At 43.2% G+C, this 25175-nt stretch overlaps 1 long non-coding RNA gene across 1 annotated transcript in view; it reads right to left on the bottom strand.

The window, feature by feature from the left end:
- Positions 1–25175, bottom strand: part of LOC134762083 (uncharacterized) — a 250069-nt gene that overhangs the window by 68413 nt on the left and 156481 nt on the right. Inside the window, exon 4 of the long non-coding RNA XR_010141631.1 lies at positions 18412–18543. This is a non-coding gene — a long non-coding RNA (uncharacterized LOC134762083). The remainder of the gene's footprint in view (positions 1–18411; positions 18544–25175) is intronic.

The following is a 25175-nucleotide window of genomic DNA, read 5'->3' on the forward strand; positions in this document are numbered from 1 at the left end:
ACTATTGAAGCATTGATCCTCAATGGCTGCTAACACAAGACAGAGAGAGAGAACCAGACACTGTGTGCCTCTTGGTAGAAGATCACACCAACACCTATGAAGTAGTGATTTTTTTAAAAAAATGAACCTGAATCAGCTGGAGCTTCTAGATTCAACTACCAGTTTATAGAAAATACAACAAACCAAGGAATGTGTTAAAGGACAGCAAGCAGGTGCAACAGCAAAACCCAGATTGGAGGAAGCCCTATGGGGCAAACAACCTGGTTTCTCCACGATTAAACTGTAAGAGGAAAAAAAAGGAATAGAGGAGGGAAACAACAGAATAAACAAAAACTTAAGAAACAAATGAACCAATCACAATGTACTGACTTTTTATGGATCCTGATTCAAAAAAACTGTTTAAAAAGTATGATATCTATGAAGTAACTAGAAATCTGAACACTGACTTGATACTCGATGATACTGAAAAATTGTTATTAATCACTTTTAGAGGTGGTAATGCTTTTATGGACTTTTTTTGTTTGTTTGTTTTTTTACAAATAGAGTCCTTATGTGATGCGTCCTTATCTCAGATACATGCTAAAATGTTTACAAATAAAACAGGATGTTAGGGATTTGCTTCAAAATAATATGGGAGGAACCCAATCAGAAATTGGGCAAAGGGCCAGGCACGGTGGCTCACACCTGTAATCCCAGCATTTTGGGAGGCCGAGGCAGGCAGATCACAAGGTCAGGAGATCGAGACCATCCTGGCTAACACAGTGAAACCCTGTCGCTACTAAAAATACAAAAAATTAGCCGGGTATGGTGGCAGGCGCCTATAGTCCCAGCTACTCAGGAGGCTGAGGCAGGAGAATGGCGTGAACCCAGGAGGCGGAGCTTGCAGTGAGCCGAGATTGTGCCACTGCACTCCAGCCTGGGCGACAAAGCGAGACTCCGTCTCAAAAAAAAGAAAGAAAGAAATTGGGCAAAGGACCTAAATAGACACTTCTCAAAAGAAGACATTCAAATGGCCAACAGGGATATGAAAAAAAATGCTAATTATCACTGATCATCAGGGAAATAAAATTTAAAACCACAATGAGATATCACCTCACACCTCTTAGAATGGCTATCATTCAAAAGATGAAAGATAAGTTTTAGGAAGGTTGTGGAGAAAAGGGAACACTGCTGCACTGTTGGTGGGAAAGTAAATTAATACAGCCATTATGGAAAACAGTATGGAGATTCCTCAGAAAACTAAAAATAGAGCTGCCATATGATCCAGTAGTCCCATTTCTGGGTATATATCCAAAGGAATTGAAAGCAGTATGCTGAAGATGTACCTGTACTCCTATGTTCATTGCAGTATTATTCACAATAGCCAAGATATAGAAGCAACCCAGGTATCCATCATCAGATTAATCACCGATAAGGAAAACACGCTATATACACACAATAGAATATGATTCAGCCATAATGAGGGAAATCCTGTCATTTTCCATAACATGGGTGAACCTGGAGGATAAGTGAAATAAGCCAGGTACAGAAAGACAAATATACTGCATGCTGTCATTTATATGTGGAATCTAAAACAGTTGAACTCATAGAAGTAGAAAGTTTAATGGTGGTTATCAGAGGCTGGAAGAAGAGGTGGATGGGGAAAGGGGAGATGTTAATCAAAGGGTACAAAACTTCAGTTAGGAAGAATAAGCTTTAGTGATCTATTGCAGAGTGATGCATACAATACATAATAATGCACTGTGTATTTCAAAATTGCTAAAAGAGTAGATTTTAAATGTTTTCACCACAAAAAGATGATAAGTATGTGAGCTGATGAATTTGTTAATTAGCCTGATTTAATCATTTCATATTGTAAACATATTTCAAACCATCACATTGTACCCCATAATATATACATTATTTGTGAATTAAAAAATACAAAAAATTAAACATTAAAAATGCACTGATATAGTGTTACTTTTTAAAACAAATAATATGGGAAGAAACAAGATTAGCTATGAATTGATCATTGTTAAAGCTTGATGATGGAAACATAGAATTTATTATATTATCCTACCTGATTTTGCATATGTTCAATTTTCCATTATAAAAAAAATGGAGAAGCGAGAACAAGGATAAGAGATCATACATGACTAGACATGTAAAGTACTTAAAACAACGACTGGCAGGCAGCCCCTCAAACCACTAGCTATTGGAAGAAAGAGCACATGGTCTGTTTTGTAAGAACTCCATAAAGCCCTCAGCATGATGTCTTACAACTCCTCTGACCCTGATTCTACAGTTGAACCCTGAATGTATTGACCCCTGGAAGACCCAGGGCCTGGGCCTCAATGAGGAATGATGATAGTACCCAAGGGAGGCCTGGCCAAAAAGATGGCAGATGCCTAGCACAACCTTGGGTAGCCCGTGGCGCCACCTGGTGGGAAAGGACTTGATCCTCAGTTTGTTGAAGTTGCTTTATGGAAACTCCCTAAATTGCTTGGGTGGTTTTATAACAGGGCTAAAGATCCTATGTGTAAGGCTGGGGTAGAACCTGGTTAATTGGGATTATTATTTGGTATAATCAAGTATATATACAAGCCATATACTATATACACAGCCTACTAAGATCTACAGAAATTCAGGTGGCTTCTTACTTACAAAAAGGTAAACACTTCTTGCACAAACTTGGAATAATTTTTTGGCAGATATTCAACTTGGTAATTTCCTATGGGAAGAGAAAGCCTAGTGGCTTCTTCTGTTCAAGGTCATTTGAACCCTGGTGCATTTGGATGCTTGACCTCTGAGTAAAGCCAAGGGGTCCACAGAACAGAGCCTCTTCCTTTTTCTCAGCAAATAGTTATCAAACCAGTGCTCCAGCTTCGCAGAGCATCAGAATACTTGGTACAAATACACATTCTGGGCCAGACCTCCGTGGGCAGGCCTAGGAGAACCAGGGCCCTACACAAACCCTCAGGACTCCAGGATAGGCTGTTTCTGGCTCAATGAAAGAAAGAAGAAGTGAGACTTTCTTTTCCTCCACTTCCCATTGGTTCTAACTCGGAACATGTAAGGCTACCATGCCCGTGACCTATTAGGCCTCCATCCCTCTGTCCCGTGAGGACTCCATGTCTGTTCTGTAAGGCCTCCGTGCCTCTATCCCGTAAGGCCTCCATACCTCTATCCCGAAAGGCCTCCATGCTTCTATGCTGTAAGGCCTCCGTGCCTCTATCCTGTAAGGCCTCTGTGCCTCTATCCTGTAAGGTCTCCATACCTCTATCCCGAAAGGTCTCCATGCTTCTATCCTGTAAGGCCTCTGTGCCTCTATCCTGTAAGGTCTCCATACCTCTATCCCGAAAGGCCTCCATGCTTCTATGCTGTAAGGCCTCTGTGCCTCTATCCTGTAAGGCCTCCGTGCCTCTATCCTGAAAGGCCTCCGTGCCTCTATCCTGAAAGGCCTCCGTGCCTCTATCCTGTAAGGGCTCCGTGCCTCTATCCTGAAAGGCCTCCGTGCCTCTATCCTGAAAGGCCTCTATGCCTCTATCCTGTAAGGCCTCTGTGCCTCTATCCTGAAAGGCCTCTGTGTCTCTATCCTGTAAGGTCACCGTACCTCTATCCCGAAAGGCCTCCATGCTTCTATGCTGTAAGGCCTCTGTGCCTCTACCCTGTAAGGCCTCCGTGCCTCTATCCTGTAAGGCCTCTGTGCCTCTACCTTGTAAGTCCTCCGTGCCTCTATCCTGTAAGGCTTCCGTGCCTCTATCCTGTAAGGCCTCTGTGCCTCTATCCTGTAAGGCCTCTGTGCCTCTATCCTGTAAGGATAACACGCCTCTGCTCTATAAGTCCATTGTGCCTGTGTGCTACAAGGCCTCCATCCCTCTATCCTGTAAGGCCTCCATCCCTCTGTCCTGTAAGGCCTCCATCCCTCTGTCCTATAAGGCAAATGCTGTCTGTGTCTTGACGGTACTGGAACCTCACTGGGTAGGCCTAGGATGACAGGCCCATGCCAAGGCCAACTGATGGTCATTTCCCTGAAGCCAATGCCTTTCCACTTTCCCTGCTGTCCTGAGCCGCTGACTCAGAGATTCCCAAATGACCCAGGTGCTCTGTCTTCCTGTGGATCCAAGAAGAGGGAGGCACCTCCTGGCAGACTTGGGGAGGAGATGGCTGATCTGCCACCGCCTATGCACAGACCTTGTACAGGAAATACCAACCCTAGAGAAGACCCAGCTCCTGCCCCTTAGGGACTCAGCCTAACCAGCCCTCTCCAGGCTCACGTGGCCCCATTCTGGATCAGGCCTCCCCATCTCCCTTGAGCCAACCTAATAATCCCCACTCTGTTCTTCCCAGCCTCTCATCTTCCCTCTTTTTTTGTTTTAAATTTAATTGAGACAGAGTCTTGCTCTGTCACCCAGGCTGGAGAGCAGTGGTGCCATCTCAGCTCACTGCAACCTCTGCCTCCCAGGTTCCAGCGATTCTCATGCTTCAGCCTCCTGAGTAGCTGGGACTACAGGCGTGCACCACCACACCCAGCTAGCTTTTGTATTTTTAGTAGAGACGGGGTTTCACCACGTTGGCCAGGCTGGTCTCAAACTCCTGACCTCAGGCGGTCTGCCCGCTGCAGCCTCCCAAAATGCTGAGATTACAGGTGGGAACCACTGCGCCCAGCCTTGCTAACTTCTTTTCCTTCCGTCTCACTTTCTTTCTAAAAAGAGCTGGGGAAGCTTCTTTTGGAAAATGGCAAGTCTCATTCATCTCTATTCTTCCCACAATGCCTGGCTCAGTGTGTGTTACATGGTGGGTGCTTAATCTGTGTTTCTTGTGATCACACAAATTGTCTTCTCTGGTGTTGGGAAGGGGAGAGATTCTTCTGTAGGAGTTCTTCTGGCAGTGCCTGCACCAACCACCAGGAATGTACAAAGCGAATGATCCTGGTGATGCAATGGAATCCTCGTGTTCAGGGCATGAAACGGTCATGGCCCAGCAAGGCAATGCTTCTTTGGGAAGGGTATTGTGCTCACTTCAGGCACTGTGGATGGTGTCCTAGTTCAGGCTGCTATAACAAATTACCACAGAGTGGGTGGCTAATAAGCAACAGAAATTTATTTCTTACAGTTCTGGAGGCTGAAGGTCCAAAATCAGGGTGCCAGCCTGGCTGGTCCTGATAAGGGCTCTCTTTTTTTTTTTTTTTTTTTTTTTGGAGACGGAGTCTCGCTCTGTCGCCCAGCTGGAGTGCAGTGGCGTGATCTTGGCTCACCGCAAGCCCCGCCTCCCGGGTTCACGCCATTCTCCCGCCTCAGCCTCCCAAGTAGCTGGGACTATAAGTGCCCACCACCACACCTGGCTAATTTTTTTGTATTTTTAGTAGAGACGGGGTTTCACCGTGTTAGCCAGGATGGTCTCGATCTCCTGACCTCATGATCCGCCCGCCTCGGCCTCGCAAAGTGCTGGAATTACAGGCGTGAGCCACCGCGCCCGGCCAAGGGCCCTCTTCTGGGCTGCAGCCTGCAGACTTCTCTCTGTATCCTCACATGGCAGAGGGGACAGGAGAGCTCTTCAGGATCCCTTTTTTTTTTTTTTTTTTTTTTGAGACAAAGTCTCACTCTGTCACCCAGGCTGGAGTGCAATGGTGTGATCTTGGCTCACTGCAACCTCCGCTTCCCGGGTTCAAGTGATTCTCGTGCCTCAGCCTCCCCAGTAGCTGGGATTACAGGCACCCACCACCAGGCCCAGCTGATTTTTGTATTTTTAGTAGAGACGGGGTTTCACCATGTTGGCCAGGCTGGTCTCGAACTCCTGACCTCAGGTGATCCACCCCTCCTTGGCTTCCCAATGTGCTGGGATTACAGGCAGGGTCCCTTCTATAAGGGCATTAATCCCATTCGTGAGAGCTCTACTCCCAGGACCTAATCACCACCCAAAGGTCCCACCTACTAACATCATCATGACCTTGGGGGTTAGGATTTGAGCAGATGGCTTTGCAAGTGCACCAACATTCATTCCATACATATGGGGCACATCTGTGGTAGCCCACAGAACTCTTCCAGGCAGTGTTCAGCCAAAAAGAGCCTCTTCCCTCCTGAAGTCTGAAAGGGCTGAGAACTCCCTCTGCGGCCCCAGGGGCATGGTGTTTTCAGAGCACTCGCCAAGGAGCTGCACCAGCTGCAGAGCCAGCCTCAGGTGGATCTGTGCACAGGCACAGCAGAAGTACAACCTCCACGCTCATCAGTCAAGGTGGGGGTCAGATTCTGAGCACCACAAACAGCAGGAGGAGGAGGTCTCTGTCCCTGAAGATACCCACTCTGAATCCTGGAGGAGACCAGGTCAGCCTGTCCCACACTGAACAGCCCTGTGAGCAGCCAGGAAGGAGTTCCTGGCCTCTGCCCTCATTGATCTGCATTTTACACTAATCCTAGTGCGATTCCAGGTGTAGCTGACCTCATTCTCCACCCTCTCCAGCCAGAAGCACTTTATGCGATTGCTCAAAAAAGATCCGCTTATACAATGCTTCACGAGATAAAGATTTTACTAACACCTTGGTGGGAAGATCGGAAAGACATTTTATATCACACACCATAAGGGGAAGCTTCATAAAAATCACCTTCAAAAATTCCCTGTTCTCTGAAAATATCCTCCCTGGGCACTAGCCAGCTTGTTTCCTTTTGTCCCTTCTGAAATTCTATTGTCCTCAGCTCTGGCCTTTACCTGAAACACTATTGAGCTAAAAGGGCACCAACCATCTATTGTAACTGAAGCTTGTTCCTTGGTGGGTGGCGATGGGGTCCTTACCTTCCATCCATACCCCAGGCTGCTTCTCAAAATACTCTTAAGTCCCTTGAAAAAATTGTTTATTGGCGGAGGACAGATTATGCTTTCAAGAAAATCAGCTGGTCTTCACAGTGGTACAATAATAACAAATGATTTAGGTTTCTTCCGTGAATCAGGCACTGGGTTGAGCATCAATGTGTACCACCTCATCTTATGCACCCCAGCAACCTTGTGAGGTGAGTGTCCCTGCTGTTAAGATGAGAAGATTCAGTCCCAGAGAGACTGAGCACCTAGTACAAGGTTAAACCGCTAGTAAGCAATAACAGACAATCAAATTTTTTTTAACAAGAAAAGATATAAGTAGAAATTTCTCTAAAAATGATCTCAAATGGCCAATAAGTGCATGAAAATCTCCTCAAATCATTCATAATTAGGGAAATCAAAACCACAATGAGACACCACTTCACAGCCTCTAGGAAGGCTATAATCAGAAAGATGTTTTGGCAAGGATGTGGAAAAATAGAAACCCTTGTACGTTGCTGGTGGGACTATAAAATGACATGGCCACTTTAGAAAACGGTCTGGAAGTTCCTCAAAAAGTTTAACATAAAACTGCCATGGCACAGCAATTCCATGCCTAGGTATATATACAGGAAAATTGAAAACATGTGTTCACACAAAAAATTACACACAAATGTCCATACAGCATTATTCATGGTAGCCAAAAAGTGGAAGCAGCACAAATGTCTATCAGCTGATGAAAGGATGAATAAAATATGCTATATCCATAAAATGGATTATTATGCAATTGAATGATGTATTGATTCATGCCACAATATGGATGAAACTTGAAAACATGATGCTAAATGAAAGAGGATAAACACAAAAGGCCACACATTGTGTGATTCCATTGATATTAAATGTCCAGAATTTTCTAATCCACAGAGACAGAAAATAGGCCAAAGTTGCCAGGAGACTGTGGGGAGAGGGAATGGGAGGTGACTGAAAGTAAAGGTTTTTTTTTAGGGGTGATGAAAATATCCTGGAATTAGAAAGAGATAACGGGTACTGAACCTTGTGAGTATACGAAAATCTACTGAACTATGCACTGTAAAGGGGTGAATGCTATGGTGTGTGTATTAGTCCATTCTCATGTTGCTAATAAAGATATACCCGAGACGGGGTAATTTATAAAGGAAAGGTTTCATTGACTCACAGTTCTGCATGGCTGGGGAGGCCTCAGGACACTTACTATCAGGGTGGAAGGGGAAGCAACACGCCTTCTTCACATGGTGGCAGGAAAGAGAAGTGGAGAGCAGAGTGGGGAAAAGCCCCTTATAAACCATCAGATCTCACGAGAACTCACTCACTATCATGAGGACAGCATGGGGAAACTGCCCCCATGATCTAATCACCTGCCATGATTTCCCTCCCCCAGCACATACATGGGGATTACAATTCAGATTACAATTCAAGATCAGATTTGGGTGGGGACACAGAGCCAGACCATATCAGTATGTGAATTACGTCGCAAGAAACAAAATCCAACCAATAAAAAGCCAGCCAAGAGTCTAACCCAAGCAACCCTCCAGCGCTCTGCACCATTCATGAGGGTAATCCCAACCTAACACAACTGAGTCCCTCCTGAGAGGAATCTTGCTACCCACATCAGCTGCTGAAGGAGGAGGCCCCACCATTACAGCTAACTGGATCAAAGGTGGAGGAATCCCCATAGACCGGCCAGAAACCTAGGACTTCAGTAGCTTGGCTCAAGACGGCAGACCAGGTTGGTCAGATCTTTCTCTCCCTCTGCCTCTGGAATTTGGAACTGGGGGACAAGGACGAAAAAGTTCAGCCATGGGAGCTAGGCAGAAAGGCATGAGGTAGACCTGGATTCAGAGCAGTCACTGGAGATGGTGAGCAGGCAGAGGTCAGGAGGGAGACAGCTGCAATGACCTGAAAGCCAAGGAAGGTGTCCAAGGAGAGGATAGAGTGGGCAGCAACGGAAACAGAGACACTGTGGAGAACTGCTGTCTTTCTTCCCCGTGGCTCCGCAGGCACCATAAGAACAGCAGTGCCAGAATTCTGGTTGTGGAATTCCCACATGTCCCAGTGGTGTCTTTGCAGTGACCGCCTGCCCCTCATTGGGCCAGCTTGAGTAGGGTCTGCCTGCGACACACGGCAGGCGTTTGAAGCCTCCGACTGTATGCCCAGGTTGGAGAGGCTGCTCCCTGGGTTCAAAGCCTTAGGGATGGGTTATTTCCCTTGCAAAGAAAACAGATCTCAAAAGGCATTATCAGGAGCACGGCCAAGAGAGCATGAGGCCATCTGCCTGAGATCCTGTTTGTAGAACCCCAGGAGCCATTTAGACACTGGTCTCGGAAGCCCTTAGGCCTGCCCAGCAAACAGAATGTGATCAATGTGACAGTGAGTGAGGTGTGTGTTTCCACAACACTGACCAGTTACCATTGTGGTGTCTTCCTTTGCTTTTTTTGTCTTCTGATTTATTTGATATGATTTAGCCTCTGCAATTACCTCAACTTAGCCCAATATAAATAGGATAAAAATTGGTGTAAAATAATCAAGGTAGTCAGACTAGATATCTTATCTAGAGTGACCTAGAACTCTTCTAAGTAAGGAGAAGACATTTCACATGTCACTTTTAATGAGAAAAAAAAGCAAAAATAAAAAACAAAACAACCTGTTCCTGGAAATATTTACCTTCATCTCCTGTGCTGAGAGATGGAGGCAATTTGTCAGCTTTGATCTCTACTTGTTTAGTTACCAGGAAATGAAGTGCACTTGAGCCAGTGGGATCATGAAGTCTCACTCTTGCTGCAAAAGTTGGAGCAGGGGACAGAGCAGCCTTGTCTTTCATTTTCTGAGATCAAAGCTGATCCAGCACAAAGACAGAGGGAGTATTCAGATGAGATGCACCTGCAGAAGAACCGATGGTGGGATCCTGACCCAAGAGGTCACTGGACCAGCATCTCCCAGGAGGTCTCCTCTGCTTCTCCTCCCCCTCCAGGGAAGGGCAGGGTGTAATCCAGGGCCCTGTATGGCCTGTTGAGCCAAGCAGCTGCTCATGCACCACATATCAGACTCCACCTCCAGGCAAACCCAGCATACCTGTGCACTGGTGCATTTGTTGTGACGCTGTCCTTCATACCTGTCTTGGACTTTCTACCTACAACCTCAGGCTGGTCCCTTCCTGAGTCTCACCTGTGCAGCCCAGGAAGGTGGACACCATCCACAAAAAAAGACTAGGAGGTGGAAAATGAGGCAGAAGCTGCCTTCTTTGAGGACAGACTATCCATTATGAGGCGGCTGGGGTTTGACCTCTTGGGCACCCAGAGGCTAACTGGTAACCACGTGCTATAGTTTGAATGTTTGTCCTCTCCAATGCACTTGTTGAAATTTAATTCCCAATGTTGGAGGTGGGACCTAATGGGAGGTGTTTGTGTCACAGGGTGGATCCTTTCTGAATAGATTAAGGCCATCCCTGAGGTGAGGGCAAATGAGTTCTTGCTCTATTAGTTCTGACGAGGGCTGGCTGTTAAACAGAACCTGGCACTTGCTCTCTAGCTTCCTCTCTCACCATATGGTCTCTGCACATGCAGCTGCCCCTCACCTTCCACCATGAGTGGAAGCAGCCTGAGGCCTCACCAGAAGCCAAGCAGATGGTGGTGCTATGCTTCTTGTATGGCCTACAGAACCGTGAGCCAAATAAACCTCTTTTCTTATAAATTGCTCAGCCTCAGGTATTCCTTTATAGCAACACAAACAGACTAAGGCACTATGGAAACACAAGGGTGGGCAACATCTGAGAAAGGGCACTGCCAGTTGAGATCTATAGCACCCAACCCTCCTGAATATATGAGTGACTCCCTTATGCTCATCTCTAAAATTAGGATGTTGGATTAAACATTCTTTAAGCTCCCTGGCCACTTTAACATCATCTGTCCTTATGATTCCATTTACTGAGCCTCTTCTGTAGCCAGAAGTGAGCTACCTACTGAAGAAGACACGTGGGATGACAACAATGATGATGATAGCTGCTAACATCAATTCAGCACTCACTCTGTGCCATCTGCTGTGCAAAGAGGAACTCATTTAATCTTCACAAATACTTGTGGAGTCAGTACATTATCCCCTTTTAACAGATAAAGAAACGGAAGCCAGAGAGGTTGAGTAACTTACCCAAGTTCACACAGCTGTGAAGTGACAGAGCATAATGTCAAGATATTAAGCTTCCTTTATATTCCAACCATGGAGACAAAACTCATCCATATGAAACAACATAAAAAAAAAAGTATGGCATAGGGTTAAATTGGGAAGTACAAATGTTAAAGTCTTAAGAATGAGTCAGAAAACTATAGTATGTGGACCAAAATTGGCCCATTGGCTGTTTTTGTAAATAAAGTTTTATTGGAGCACAGCCACACCCATTTGTATTCTCTATGGCTACTTTCACACTGTATTGGCAGGATTCAGTAGTTGGAACAGAGACCATATAGCCCACAAAGCCTAAAATACTTACTACCTAACTCTTTAAAGTTTGCCAATCCTTTCTCTTATGATGGCCAACTGGCTGGGTTTGCCTGGGACTCAAGGAGTACCCAAGATCCAGGACCTTACATTTTAAAACCAGAAAGTTCTGGACAAACTGGGAGAAGTTGGTCACCCTACCTGCTTGAGAAAGGCCCAGAAGAAGGCAGGATTCATGGGAGTTGTAGGGGTAACAGAGGTATGCCTTAGAAATGTGCAGGATTTTAATATATGGTGTGTAGGATCTTGGTAGACTAGAAGGAGGGAGAACATTCGAAACAGGAAGATCAGCAGGAGCCTAGAAGACCAGCATAATATGCTCATGGGAATGCAAGGAAAGATATGGGTGCCCTTGAGCAGAGTGTGTCAGTTGGGAAACAGAAGTAGGATCCATTAACTGAAAATGCCACAAAAGATACGCTCATTCATTGCATCACTGGTGGCAGTGGAAACTGGTCCCATCTCCTGGACAGTTTGTAAATATATATCAAAATGTTAAATGTGCATGTGCATTGACTGTCCATGGGAGGGTGATCGCCTCAATGATCCCAAATCTACATCCAGAACTTTTGAAATGTGACTTTCTACTTCCTCCTATCTTTTCCTCTTTTTTTTTTTTTTTTTTAAGACAAAGTTTCGATCTTGTTGCCCAGGCTGGAGTGCAATGGCACGATCTTGGCTCACTGCAACCTCTGCCTCCTGGGTTCAAGCAATTCTCCTGCCTCAGCCTCCCAAGTAGCTGGGATTACAGGCGCCCACCACCACGCCCAGCTAATTTTTGTATTTTTCGTACATATGGGGTTTCACCATGTTGAAGGCTGGTCTCAAACTCTTGACCTCAGGTGATCTGCCCATCTCGGCCTCCCAAAGTGCTGGGATTACAGGCATGAGCCACCATGCCCAGCCTTATCTTTTCCTCTTAATTTTGAGTTCAATCACATGACTTGCTTTAGCCAATGGGATATTAGTAGACTCTATTTAAGCAGAGATTGGAAGAAGCCCTTGCATGTTTCTTCTTTCTCTATTGTTCTTCTGCTTTTGACCTGAGATCATGTCTGAGCCATGGAACAAAGCCAAGCCACCCCAGTTGTCCCAGCCAAAGATATCTGAGATCACCCAACCTGTAGCTGACCAGACATGTATGCAAGCCCAGCCAAGCCCAGAACAGCTCGGTTGAGCCAAGCCTAAATTGCCAACCAGCAGACTTATGAGCAAAAGACTCCAGAGACAATAAATAGACATACCTTATTTTACTGCATTTGGCTCTACTGTGCTTCACAGATAATGCATTTTTTTACAAATTGAAGATATGTGGCAACCCTGCCTCAAGCAAGTCTATCAGTGCTATTTTTCCAACAGCATGTGCTCATTTCATGTGTCCGTGTCACATTTTGGTAATTCTCACAATATTTCAAACTTTTTCCCTATGATTATATCTGTTATTTTACCTGTGATCAGTGATCTTTGATGTTACTGTTGTAATTGTTTTGAGGCACCACAAATTGCACCCATATAAGACAGTGAACTTATTCAATAAGATGTGTGTGTTCTGACTGCTCTACCAATTGGCTGTTCCTCGTCTCTCTTACTTTCCTCAGGCCTCCCTGTTCCCTAAACACAATATTGAGGTTAAGCCAGTTTATAACCCTACATAGCCCTCACACATTCAAGTGAAAGGAAGAGTCACACATCTCTCACCTTAAATCGAAAGCTAAAATGATTAAGTTGAGTGAGGCAGGCACGTCAAATGCCAAGACAGGCCAAAAGCTAGACCTCTTGCTCCAGTTAGCCAAGTTGTGAATGCAAAGAAAAAGTTCTTGAAGGAAATTAAAAGTGCTCTCCCAGTAAATATGAATGATATCAAAGTGAAACAGCCTTATTGCTGATATGAAAAAAGTTTTAGCAGTCTGGTTAGAAGATCAAACCAGCCACAACATTCCCTTAAGCCAAAGCCCAATCCAGAGTAAGGCCCTAACTCTCTTCAATTATGTGAAAACTGAGAGAAGTAAGGAAGCCATAGAGGAAAAGTTCGAAGCTAGCAGAGGCTGGTTCACAAGGTGTAAGGAAAGAAGACATCTCCATAATACAAAAGTACAAGGCAAAGCAAAAGGTGGTGTTGGAGAAGCTACAGTAAGTTACCCAGAAGACCTGGCTGAGATCCCTGAGGAAGGTGGCTACACTCAACAACATATTTTCAATGTAGATGAAACAGCCTTCTTTTGGAAGAAGATGCCATCTAGGTTTTTCATAGCTAGAGAAGAAAAATCAATGGTGGCTTCAAAGCTTCAAATGACAAGCTAACCCTCTTGTTAAGAGATAATGCAGCTGGTAACTTCAAGTTGAAACCAATGCTCATTTGCCATTCTGAAAATCCTAGGGCCCTTAGAAATTATGTTAAATCTACTTTTCCTGTGTTCTATAAATAGAACAAGAAAACATGGATGACAGCACATCTGTTTACAGCATGATTTATTGGATATGTTAAGCTCTCTGTTGAGGCCTACTGCCCAGAAAAAAAGATTCCCTTCAAAATATGACTGCTCATGGACAATGTATCTGGTCACCCAAGCACTCTGACAGAAATGTATAATGAGATTAATGTTGTTTTCATGACTGTTAATACAACATCCATTCTGCAGCCCATGGATCGAGGAGTAATTTGAATATTTGAGTCTTATTATTGAATAATCCATTTCAAAATAACTGCCATAGATAGTGATTCCTCTGATGGGTCTGGGCAAAGTACATCGAAAACCTTCTGAAAAGGATTCACCATTGTAGATGCCATTAAGAATATTCATGATTCATGGGAGGAGGTCAAAATACCAACATTAACAGAAGTTTGGAAGATGTTGATTTCAACCCTCACAGATGACTTTGAGGGGTTTGAGACATTAGTGGAGAAGTCACTGCAGATGTGGTAGAAATAGCAAGAGAACTAGAATTAGAAGTGGGGCCTGAAGATGTGATTGAACTGCTGCAATCTCATGAGAAAACTTGAACTGATCAGAACTTGCATCTTATGGATGAGCAAATAAAGAGCGTCTTGAGACAAAATCTACTCCTGGTAAAGATGCTGGGAACATCATTGGAATGACAACAAAGGATTTAAAAGATTACATAAACTTAGTTGATAAAGCAGCTACAGAGTTTGGGAGAATTGACTCCAATTTTGAAAGAAGTTCTATTGTGAGTAAAATGCTGTCAAATAGCATCACATGCTACAGAAAAATCTTTTGTGAAAGGAAAGATCAATTGGCATGGCCAAATTCATGATTGTCTTTTTTTTTATTATACTTTAAATTCTAGGGTACATGTGCACAACGTGCAGGTTTGTAACATAGGTATACATGTGCCATATTGGTTTGCTGCACCCATCAACTCATCATTTACATTAGGTATTTCTGTTAATGCTATCCCTCCCCCCAGTCCCCACACCCTGACCGACCCCAGCGTGTGATGTTTCCGGCCCTGTGTCCATGTGTTCTCATTGTTCAGCTCTCACCTATAAGTGAGAACATGAGGCGTTTGGTTTTCTGTCCTTGTGATAGTTTGCCTAGAATGATGGTTTCCAGCTTCATCCGTGTCCCTGCAAAGGACATGAACTCATCTTTTTTTATGGCTGCATAGTATTCCATGGTGTATATGTGCCACATTTTCTTAATCCAGTCTATCATTGATGGACATTTGGGTTGGTTCCAAGTCTTTGCTATTGTGAATAGTGCCACAATAAACATACGTGTGCATGTGTCTTTATGATAGAAGGATTTATAATCCTTTGGGTATATGCCCAGTAATGGGATTGCTGGGTCAAATGGTACTTCTAGTTCAAGATCCTTGAGGAATCGCCACACTGTCTTCCACAATGGTTGAACTAATTTACACTCCCACCAACAGTGTAAAGTGTTCCTATTTCTCCACATCCTCTCCAGCATCTGTTGTTTCCTGACTTTTTAATGATAGCCATTCTAACTGGTGTGAGACAGTATCTCATTGTGGTTTTGATTTGCATTTCTCTGGTGACCAGTGATGATGAGCATTTTTGCAGATGTCTGTTGGCTGCATAAATGTCTTCTTTTGAGAAGTCTCTGTTCATATCCTTTGCCCACTTTTTGATGGGGTTTTTTTTTCTTGTAAATTTGTTTAAGTTCTTTGTAGATTCTGGATATTAGCCCTTTGTCAGATGAGTAGATTGCAAAAATTTTCTCCCATTCTGTAGGTCGCCTGTTCACTCTGATGATAGTATCTTTTTCTGCACAGAAGCTTTTTAGTTTAATTAGATCCAATTTGTCAATTTTGGCTTTTGTTGCCATTGCTTTTGGTGTTTTAGTCATGAAGTCTTTGCCAATGCCTATGTCCTGGATTGTATTGCCTAGGTTTTCTTCTAGGGTTTTTATGGTGTTAGGTCTTACATTTAAGTCTTTAATCCATCTTGAGTTAATTTTTGTATATGGTGTAAGGAAGGGATCCAGTTTCAGCTTTCTACATATGGCTAGCCAGTTTTCCCAGCACCATTTATTAAATAGGGAATCCTTTCCCCATTGCTTGTTTTTGTCAGGTTTGTCAAAGATCAGATGGTTGTAGATGTGTGGTGTTAATTCTGAGGCCTGTGTTCTATTCCTTTGGTCTATATATCTGTGTTGGTACCAATACCATGCTGTTTTGGTTACTGTAGCCTTGTAGTATAGTTTGAAGTCAGGTAGCGTGATGCCTCCACCTTTGTTCTTTATGCTTAGGATTGTTTTGGCTATGTGGGCTCTTTTTTGGTTCCATATGAACTTTAAAGTAGTTTTTTCCAATTCTGTGAAGAAAGCCAGTGGTAGCTTGATGGGGATAGCATTGAATCTATAAGTTAATTTGGGCAGTATAGCCATTTTCATGATACTGATTCTTCCTATCCATGAGCATGGAATGTGATTCCATTTGTTTGTGTCCTCTTTTATTTTGTTGAGCAGTGGTTTGTAGTTCTCCCTGAAGATGTCCAGAAATGGATAAATTCCTGGACACAAACACCCTCCCAAGACTAAACCAGGAAGAAGTTGAATCTCCTAATAGACCAATAACTGGTTCTGAAATTGAGGCAATAATTAATAGCCTATGAACAAAAAAAGTCCAGGACCAGACAGATTCACAGCCAAATTCTACCAGAGGTACAAAAAGGAGCTGGTACCATTCCTTCTGAAACTATTCCAATCAATAGAAAAAGAGGGAATCCTCCCTAACTCATTCTACGAGGCTAGCATCATCTTGATACCAAAGCCTAGTAGAGACACAACAAAAAAAGAGAATTTTAGGCCAATATCCCTGATGAACATCAATGTGAAAATCCTCAATAAAATACTGGCAAACCGAATCCAGCAGCACATCAAAAAGCTTAATCACCACGATCAAGTTGGCTTCATCCCTGGGATGCAAGGCTGGTTCAACATACGCAAATCAATAAATGTAATCCATCACATTAACAGAACCAATGACAAAAACCACATGATTATCTCAATAGATGCCTAAAAGGCCTTCCACAAAATTCAACAGCGCTACATGCTAAAAACTCTCAATAAACTAGGTATTGATGGAACGTATCTCAAAATAATAAGAGCTATTTATGACAAACCCACAGCCAATATCATACTGAATGGGCAAAAACTGGAAGCATTCCCTTTGAAAACTGGCACAAGACAGGGATGCCCTCTCTCACCACTCCTATTCAACATAGTACTGGAAGTTCTGGCTAGGACAATCAGGCAGGAGAAAGAAAAAAAGGGTATTCAGTTAGGAAAAGGGGAAGTCAAATTGTCTCTGTTTGCAGATGCCATGATTATATATTTAGAAAACCTCATTGTCTCAGCCCAAAATCTCCTTAAGCTGATAAGCAACTTCAGCAAAGTCTCAGGATACAAAATCAATATGAAAAAATCAAAAGCATTCCTATACACCAATAATAGACAGACAGCCAAATCATGAGTGAACTCCCATTCACAATTACTACAAAGAATAAAATACCTAAGAATCCAACTTACAGGGGTTGTCTCATCTTAAGAAATTTCCACAGCCACTCCAACCTCCAGCAACCATCACCCTGACCATCAACACTGGTCATCAGCCAATGTTGCCCACAGCAGCCATAAGCCATCAGTCATGCTGTCATCAACATTGAGGTAAGACCCACCACCAGCAAAAAGTTTACAATTCGCTGAAGGCTCAGGTGATCATTAGCATGTTTTAGCAATAAAGTTACTATTTATTATATTAACACATTAAGTTATAACATTATAATAATAACACTACTTAAGATATGTGAATTTTTGTAGACATAATGCTATCGAACACTTAATAGACTACAGTATAATGTAAGCATAACTTTTATATACACCAGGAAACCAAAAAATGCATGTGACTAGTTTTATTTCAATATTCATTTTATTATAGTGGTCTGAACTGAACCTGCAATCTCTCTGAGGTATGTCTATACTTACTGTTTTAAGCTACTGAGTTGAGGGTTGTTTGTTACACAACAGTATTTTGCAAATAGATAACTGACACTGCCTAAACTCTTTCTAGGAACTTATCCCATGGAGCTCATTAGACAGACATGCAAATGTGTGAATAAAGATTTCTCCTACGTGTTGTTTACAATCGTTTTTTAAAAAACTTTTTTTGGAACAATCTAAATTCTCAATAATAGATTGGCTTTTTAAAAAAAATTAAGACCATACAATGGAATGTCAGCCATTAAAAAAGGTAATGCTTATCAATATTTATTGACATGGAAAGATACACACTTTATGTTAACTGGAAAATATGGACTGCAAAATATCTTTTAAGGTTTGATCTATTTTTGTCAAATTTGAGAGAGAGAGAGACATGCACCAAAATGCTAACAGTAACTAGCTTGAAGAAGTTAGGTGTTTTTACTTCTTTATCCTATTCTGTATTGTGTGAATTTTTTAAATCACTATGTAATATCTTTACATACAGCAAAAAAGTGGAAATGTCACCTAGGAAACTTATCTCTCTTTTATATAAAAACATGGCCTTTCAGTCCTTAGAAACCCTGCCTCCTCCACCACCCCCTGCCGATTCCCCTGCTACCAACTCCTGTAATGGAATCTGACTGACCTTGGCGTTGCTCTTCTCGCTGGCCCAGGAGAATCAAATCCATGTTGTATGTGTGTGGCGGGGATGGGGAGCACCAAGCCCTAGGGAGGCCTTTGTGCAGATGCCAAGGAATAAGTTTCCCTTCCCAGCTGTCTGCAAACAGAGCAAAGAAATTACCCATGAAGCCAACTCCAGCCATGTTAGAAAAAAATCCTTCCATCCAAGTCATAATATTTTTAGAGTGAGATTTACTTTACAATATTTTAGTAACTGCAGCATGGTGACTGGAAGTCCTTTGTAGCTGGTCTCCGGGGCCTTCCTGGGACGTTGCACTTAATGAGGTTTATAATTCAATATAACTACATCTGCATCTTTAATTATGCCTAACATTTAATCTTCATTGCTGCACTTGAATTGGAAGAGCTAAAATTAGGCCTGCTTTAGTTTAATCTGATAATAAACATCCATGACATTTAGAGCAAAATGTACTCATTTCATTAGAGTGGCCGAAACATTTGCCATTTGCCTGAACTGAACAAATACTCTCAACAGCCCGTCCAACTGTAACAAAGAACATTGTTTTAAACAGTCCCCTTGTAGACTCCTGGAACTCTAGAGCTGAGAAGGACCTTGGAGGTTAAGTAGTCCAATATCACCACTTTCCCAGTGAGGGCACTAAGGCCCACAGAGGTTAAGTCATTTGTCCGAAGTCACACAGCAAATTAGCAGGTATTACAGGAAACAGAACCCAAGATTCTTTTTATTTTTTTCCAAGAGTAAAGTGATAGCAAGTTTATTAAGAAAGTATAGGAATAAAAGGATGGCTACTCCATAGGCAGAGCACCAGGATTCTTAAGTCCCTGGCCAACAGTCTTTGTCATTCTTCTACTGCCAACCTGGGACATCATTTTTTGATGGTTAAGCCTCCCTCTGAGCAACCACCACCTCCCTTTTTTTTATGGAATCCAGACAGGATGTCACTCAAGTACCTATATTGAGCCTCACACCCTGACTCCAAAAGCAAACTAATAAGAAAATATAAAAGGCGAGAAGTTAAAAGACACACCGTCATTAAAACCAAGATAAACATCACTGTGAACCAAAACCCAAGTAAATAAAGCATAAAATGGGCTGCTGAAGCTTAAGCCTATTTGGCTGCAGGTTCAAAAGGAGACAGAGGACCCTTTTGAGCTTTGATTTAACCTGGGCAGTGGCTGAAAAATAAAATCTGCTACTGACCACTGCCACGGGGGACCATTTGTCTGAACCTGATTACATAGAAAGAATAGAGAGGTCAGAGGGAGCAGACAGTTTCTCCAACAACATCTGGGCCAAGCTGCCCACTGAATTAGTGACAGGGACTGCACATCCCTGGGAAGGGGAAGGGGAAGGGGGAAAGGAGAGAGAGGGAAGGAGGGAAGGAGGGAGAAAGGAAGGAGAGAAAAAGCAAGGAATTAAATAGACACCACTGAAAATCAAATTGCTGACATGTAAGAAAGCTTTGAGATAATCATACTACTGCAGAGGAAATATATGCAGAGATTAGAGCAATTAGAACCTAACAGCTATTTTTTTTAAAATGATCTAACACAGAATAGCTGGTACCTTTGAAGTAGAGAACTGTCATGGTTAATGTTATGTGTCTACTTGTCTAGACTATGGTGGCCAAAAAGTTTGATCAACACCCATCTAGATGTTGCTATGAAGGTATTCTTTAGATGTGGTTAACTTTTAAATCAGTAGACTTTTAGTAAACAGAATACTCTCATCTGTAATCCAATGTGGGTGGGCCTCAACCAATCAGTTGAAGGCCTTATGAGAAAAAGACTGATGTCCTTCAAGGAAGAAGGAATTCTGCCTTCCGACTGCCTTTAGATTTGAGGCTGCAACATTAGCTCTTCCTGGGTCTCCTGCCTGCCTAGATTTTGGACTTGCCAACTCCACCATTGCATGAGCCAATTCCTTAAAATCTCTGTCTTTCTTCATATATTTATTGATATTTATTTTTGTATTTGTATTTATATTTAGTTCTGTTTCTCCAGAGGACCCTAATACAAAAACTCAAGAAAATTTTTAAACAGCGTATTCACATTCACATGGTTGAAAAATCACATATAAGACAAAAGGAAAAGGGAAATTTTTAGATTTTTTAACAGAAAATTACAAAATAAAATAAAGAGTATATTTAGAAGGATAATTCAGGGAGGATTCCCCCAAAATGAAGGAATCACTAAATCTGACCATTGAGAAGGCATACCATGTAACAAATAAAAATGACATTGAATGCTCAATATTAAGGCATATCCTGCTGAAGCCATTGAACTTGAAAATAAAGTACTTTCTTCAGTAGAATGACAATTAGTACACATCGAGGGAATGGCACAATTAGACAATGACGATTTGCAAACCATCATAACGATAATTGACTCAGGCAAGAATCATTAGCAGAGGCTAAAACTTGTGGGTGAAAATTTCAGGATGAACAAGCTATTGTCATAGTCTCAAAATACCTCCCCACAAAATACCAATTTCTTACAAAGGTGAAAATAGCAACCATGAAAGTGGAGAAGCCCGGCAGACACCACCGTAACCAAGTAACCAAAGTTGCTGTCAGAAGCCATGGCGCTAGGAACACAGCACTGCTATGTGATTCATTCCTCTTCTCTAGGCTTGCTATTTTGCCATTAACCCATTCTCACCTGCGAAGCCATCTACTCTCTGCTTCACACTATCTTTGACTGTCAGCTTTTAGGAGGCAGAGATTGGCCTGCTTAATTTATCCTGAAGGAGCTGGGCAAGAGGCAGATGTTTCCGACCTCATACAGGTGCACCTCAGAAGAGCCTTTACACCCAATCCTTTATTTGACCCTCACAACCTGAAAGCTAAGTCAAACAGGTTTTTCTCTCATTTCTACAAATGCAAAAACAAAGGCTCAGAGAGGTGAAGTCACTTGCCCAAAGTCACACAATCAGCAGGTGGTCAAGCCCAGATATCCTGGCTCCAACAAGATGCCGCAGTAGACACTGTGGTTGATGCCTCAACATCCATCCCAGCCCTGTCCCTCCCTGTGGCCACAGTTATTTCAGGGACTGGCCCTGCCTCCAGATGGGCCTCACTTAGTCAATAGGAATTATGGAATCCCATCCCTCTTCATCAGGGATTGGATCAAGAGCCCAGCCTGAGCCAATCTGCATGTGCCACCTACCTTGTCCCAGGAATTGGTTCTTGCCAATAAGACATAAGAAGTCTGCTGGCCGGGTGCAATGGCTCGCGCCTGTAATCCCAGCACTTTGGAAGGCCGAGGCGGGTGGATCACAAGGTGAGGAGATTGAGACCATCCTGGCTAACACAGTAAACCCTGTCTCTACTAAAAATACAAAAAAATGAGCCAGGTGTGGTGGCAGGCACCTGTAGTCCAAGCTACTCAGGAGGCTGAGGCAGGAGAATGGCGTAAACCTGGGAGGTGGAGCTTGCAGTGAGCTGAGATCGCGCCACTGCACTCCAGTCTGGGCAATAGTGTGAGACTCCATCTCAAAAAAAAAAAAAAAAAAAAAAAGACATAAGTAGTCTGCTGAGGGCTTTTAGGGAATTTTTCCTTACTATTAAAGGACAAGATTAGACCAGGCGAAGTGGCTCACACCCGAAATCCCACCACTTTGGGAGGCCAACATGGACAGATTGCCTGAACTCAGGAGTTTGAGACCTGCCTAGGCAACAGCAAAACCCCATCTCTACAAAAAATACAGAAATTGGCTGAGCATGGTGGTGTGTGCCTGTAGTCCCAGCTACTCAGGGGGCTGAGGTGGGAGGATTATTTGAGTCTGGGAGAGGGATGTTGCAGTGAGCCAAGAACGTGGCCCTGCACTCCAGCCTGGGCGACAGAGCAAGACCCTGTCTCACAAGAAAGAAAAAAAAAAAGAAGCCAGTTTTTGCAGTTCTTAATTCCCATCAAAATTAAATATGCATATATAGAAAAAAAAAAAAAACAAGATTAGGAACTTTCTCCATCTTCCTAGAATGAATGAGGAAGAAGATAGCCCCGTTGGCTGCTGGCAGCAAATCTACAACGAAGTGGTTCTAAAATGAAATGGATGCTCTGGCTGGCAGAAGAGAGAGGCAGAAAGAACTAGGTATCCTTGATGACCTCATGAAGCTCAATGTCACACAACCTTGAAGTCCACCCTACCTGTGAGCGTCCACTCAGGTAAGGCCACAAAGTTCCTTAACCTTTCATCTGGGTCAAGTTGGCTTATTTGTTAATTGCAGCTAAAAGCATCCCACTGGACGCAGCACCCTCTCCCTCTCAGCAGCTTGGCATCAGGGAGCCCAGCATCCCGAAAATCCCACTGAGCTCCCAGGAAATAGTAATATCTGCCTCACCAGCCCCACATTGCCCCATCTTCCCCAATGGCTGTTTGCCAACTTTATTGCATCAAATCTATTGAAGTTTTTGTTGTTGTTGTTGTTGTTGTTGTTTTAACTTCGCAGGGAAGGCTGTTCTATGGTGCTGTGAGTCATCTTGGGAAGCAGCAGCCCTAGTGCTAAGGCAGGATGCAGATCAGTCTGTTCCAGTACTCACCTCCCCTCTTTCCTCCCCCGCAAAGGGCAGCTTTCCTCTGGAATCCATGCACATGCAATTTATTTCTAACTGCTCCAGCAGGTTCCAATCCTGTTGCTTGCTGCTTCTAGTTATTCACTTGGAATCAGAGCTGCTGGAAAGTCAAAATTAGCCTCATTCTACCAGCATGAAATAGAAACACAGAGGCAGTCCCTTGGCTTTAGGGAGGCAAGAATCTAGAATTTTTCTTATCTCCCTGTGAATACCAGAGCTGAGGGTTACATGGGTCTATGATTACACAGTCATTTGGAAATTGTGCAAGTTGGAAGCAGCACTGTCATTGACTTCCTGTTAAGAGGAGGCAGCAGGAGAAGCCTTCCAGAGAGGGACACAGGGCAGCCATCTGGTTGGAAGTCATTGCGCTTACATAAGTTGTCTGTTCACTTAAGGAGGCAAGGGTCAGGCAGGCTGCAAGGCAAGGAGTGTGAATGACCCTAAGCCATGCTTGACACCATGCATTAATCATGTTTTTTATCTTCTGTAGTTTACAAAGCTTTGACATCCTGAGGCCTTGCTAATCCTGGAGAGACTCCCCTTCCAGGGCTAGCTAATTTCTAGAGATAGTAAACAACTTGCCTGCCAACATATCTTTCATATACAAACCAACCAATCCAAAACCTGTATCCCAACTACTTCCTTTATCTAACTCTCACACACCAAGCCCATATTTTCCTTGCCCTAAATCACCCCAGGACCAAGTAACAGACTACTAGAGACCATTCCTATAGCCCAGAACCCGCAGACATTATTCAAACTCTCTAATTCTAAGCTTGCTCAAACTTGCCTATCCTGCCTCACCCATCCCTTCCCACGGAATCCCCAATAAGGTCTCTGGGTCATGCCCTCTCTTCATTCTTTCTGCCTCATGACCAACTCTGGTGCTTTTGCATGTGGCCCTGCATGGCATAGCATGCCCCCTTCTCTTGGGAACTGTAATAAACTCCTTTCAAGGCATATTTCTCTATGTCTGTATCTTACCATACCTAATTAAAACAAAATCCTAGATCCTTTGTTTGTTTTTGCTTATTTTTTATTTGTTTGTTTTAGAGACAGGGTCTCACTCTGTCACCCAGGCTAGAGTACAATGGCATGATCATAGCTCACTGCAGCCTCGACCTCCTGGACTCAAGTGATCCTCCTGCCTCAGCCTTCTGAGTAGCTGGGACTACAAGCACGTGCCACCATATCTGGCTAATTTTTTTTTTTTTTTTAGAGCTGGGGCCTCACTATTTTGCCCAGGCTACTGATCTTGAACTCCTGGTGTCAGGCCTTATCCTCCCAAAGTGCTGGAATTACAGGTGTGAGCCACCATGCCTGGCCCTGGGTACATTTTAAAACCCACCACCACCTATAACTTACTCTGAGCTAGACATGTTTAGATGCATTATCTTAGGTCATTTCTACCACACTGCAAAGTAGAAACTATTAGCTTCATGTTAGCTGTGAGAAAGTGAAGCTTGGTAAGCTAAGTAACTTGCTGATGTTGGTTGACAAGGAAATACTGATCATGAGCTAAGGGTGACACAGCAGACTTCTTTTTATAGAGATATAAGAAATTTTAAAGATATTGGTGTGTAGTGGGGGAGTTGGATACCGGTGATCAAAAGTAAAATAAGTTTTATTTTAGAAGACAAATGTATTAGGCTTAGTTCGTGGACATGAAATATACTGTGAGTATATTCAAAGGAGATATTGGGGAAACCTGACATAATAACTAGAAAATAGCTGATGGCATAACTACATCAAATCTCTTGAGTTTTTGCTTACATTCCTTCAACCTCAAGAGGAGGTAAGCCAAGACGGAATGCAGCCAAGTGGGGCAGAATGTCCAGCTCAGACTGAACTCTGCAGCCTACCTCCTCTCTAGGGTATCCCAGATACAAGACATGTTGGCCGTCCCCAGCATGTTAATGATATAATGAGAAAAGCCACACGCAAGAAGTAAATAGTACTTAGAGGAAGAGCTACATGTGGCCTTACTCCTTGCTACTCAAAGTTTGGTCTGTGGACCAGCAGCATTAGCATCACCTGGGAAATTATTAGAAATGCAAAATCTCAGACTCTGTCGCAGACTTCCTGAATCTGCGTGTTAACAAGATCCCTGGATAATTCACATGCACGTTGCAATTTTAAAAGTTCTGGCCTTTGTAGTTCCACCCTTAGGAA

This window comes from Pongo abelii, chromosome 8, assembly GCF_028885655.2.
Source record: "Pongo abelii isolate AG06213 chromosome 8, NHGRI_mPonAbe1-v2.0_pri, whole genome shotgun sequence".
In the NCBI taxonomy this organism is placed as follows: Eukaryota; Metazoa; Chordata; class Mammalia; order Primates; family Hominidae; genus Pongo; species Pongo abelii.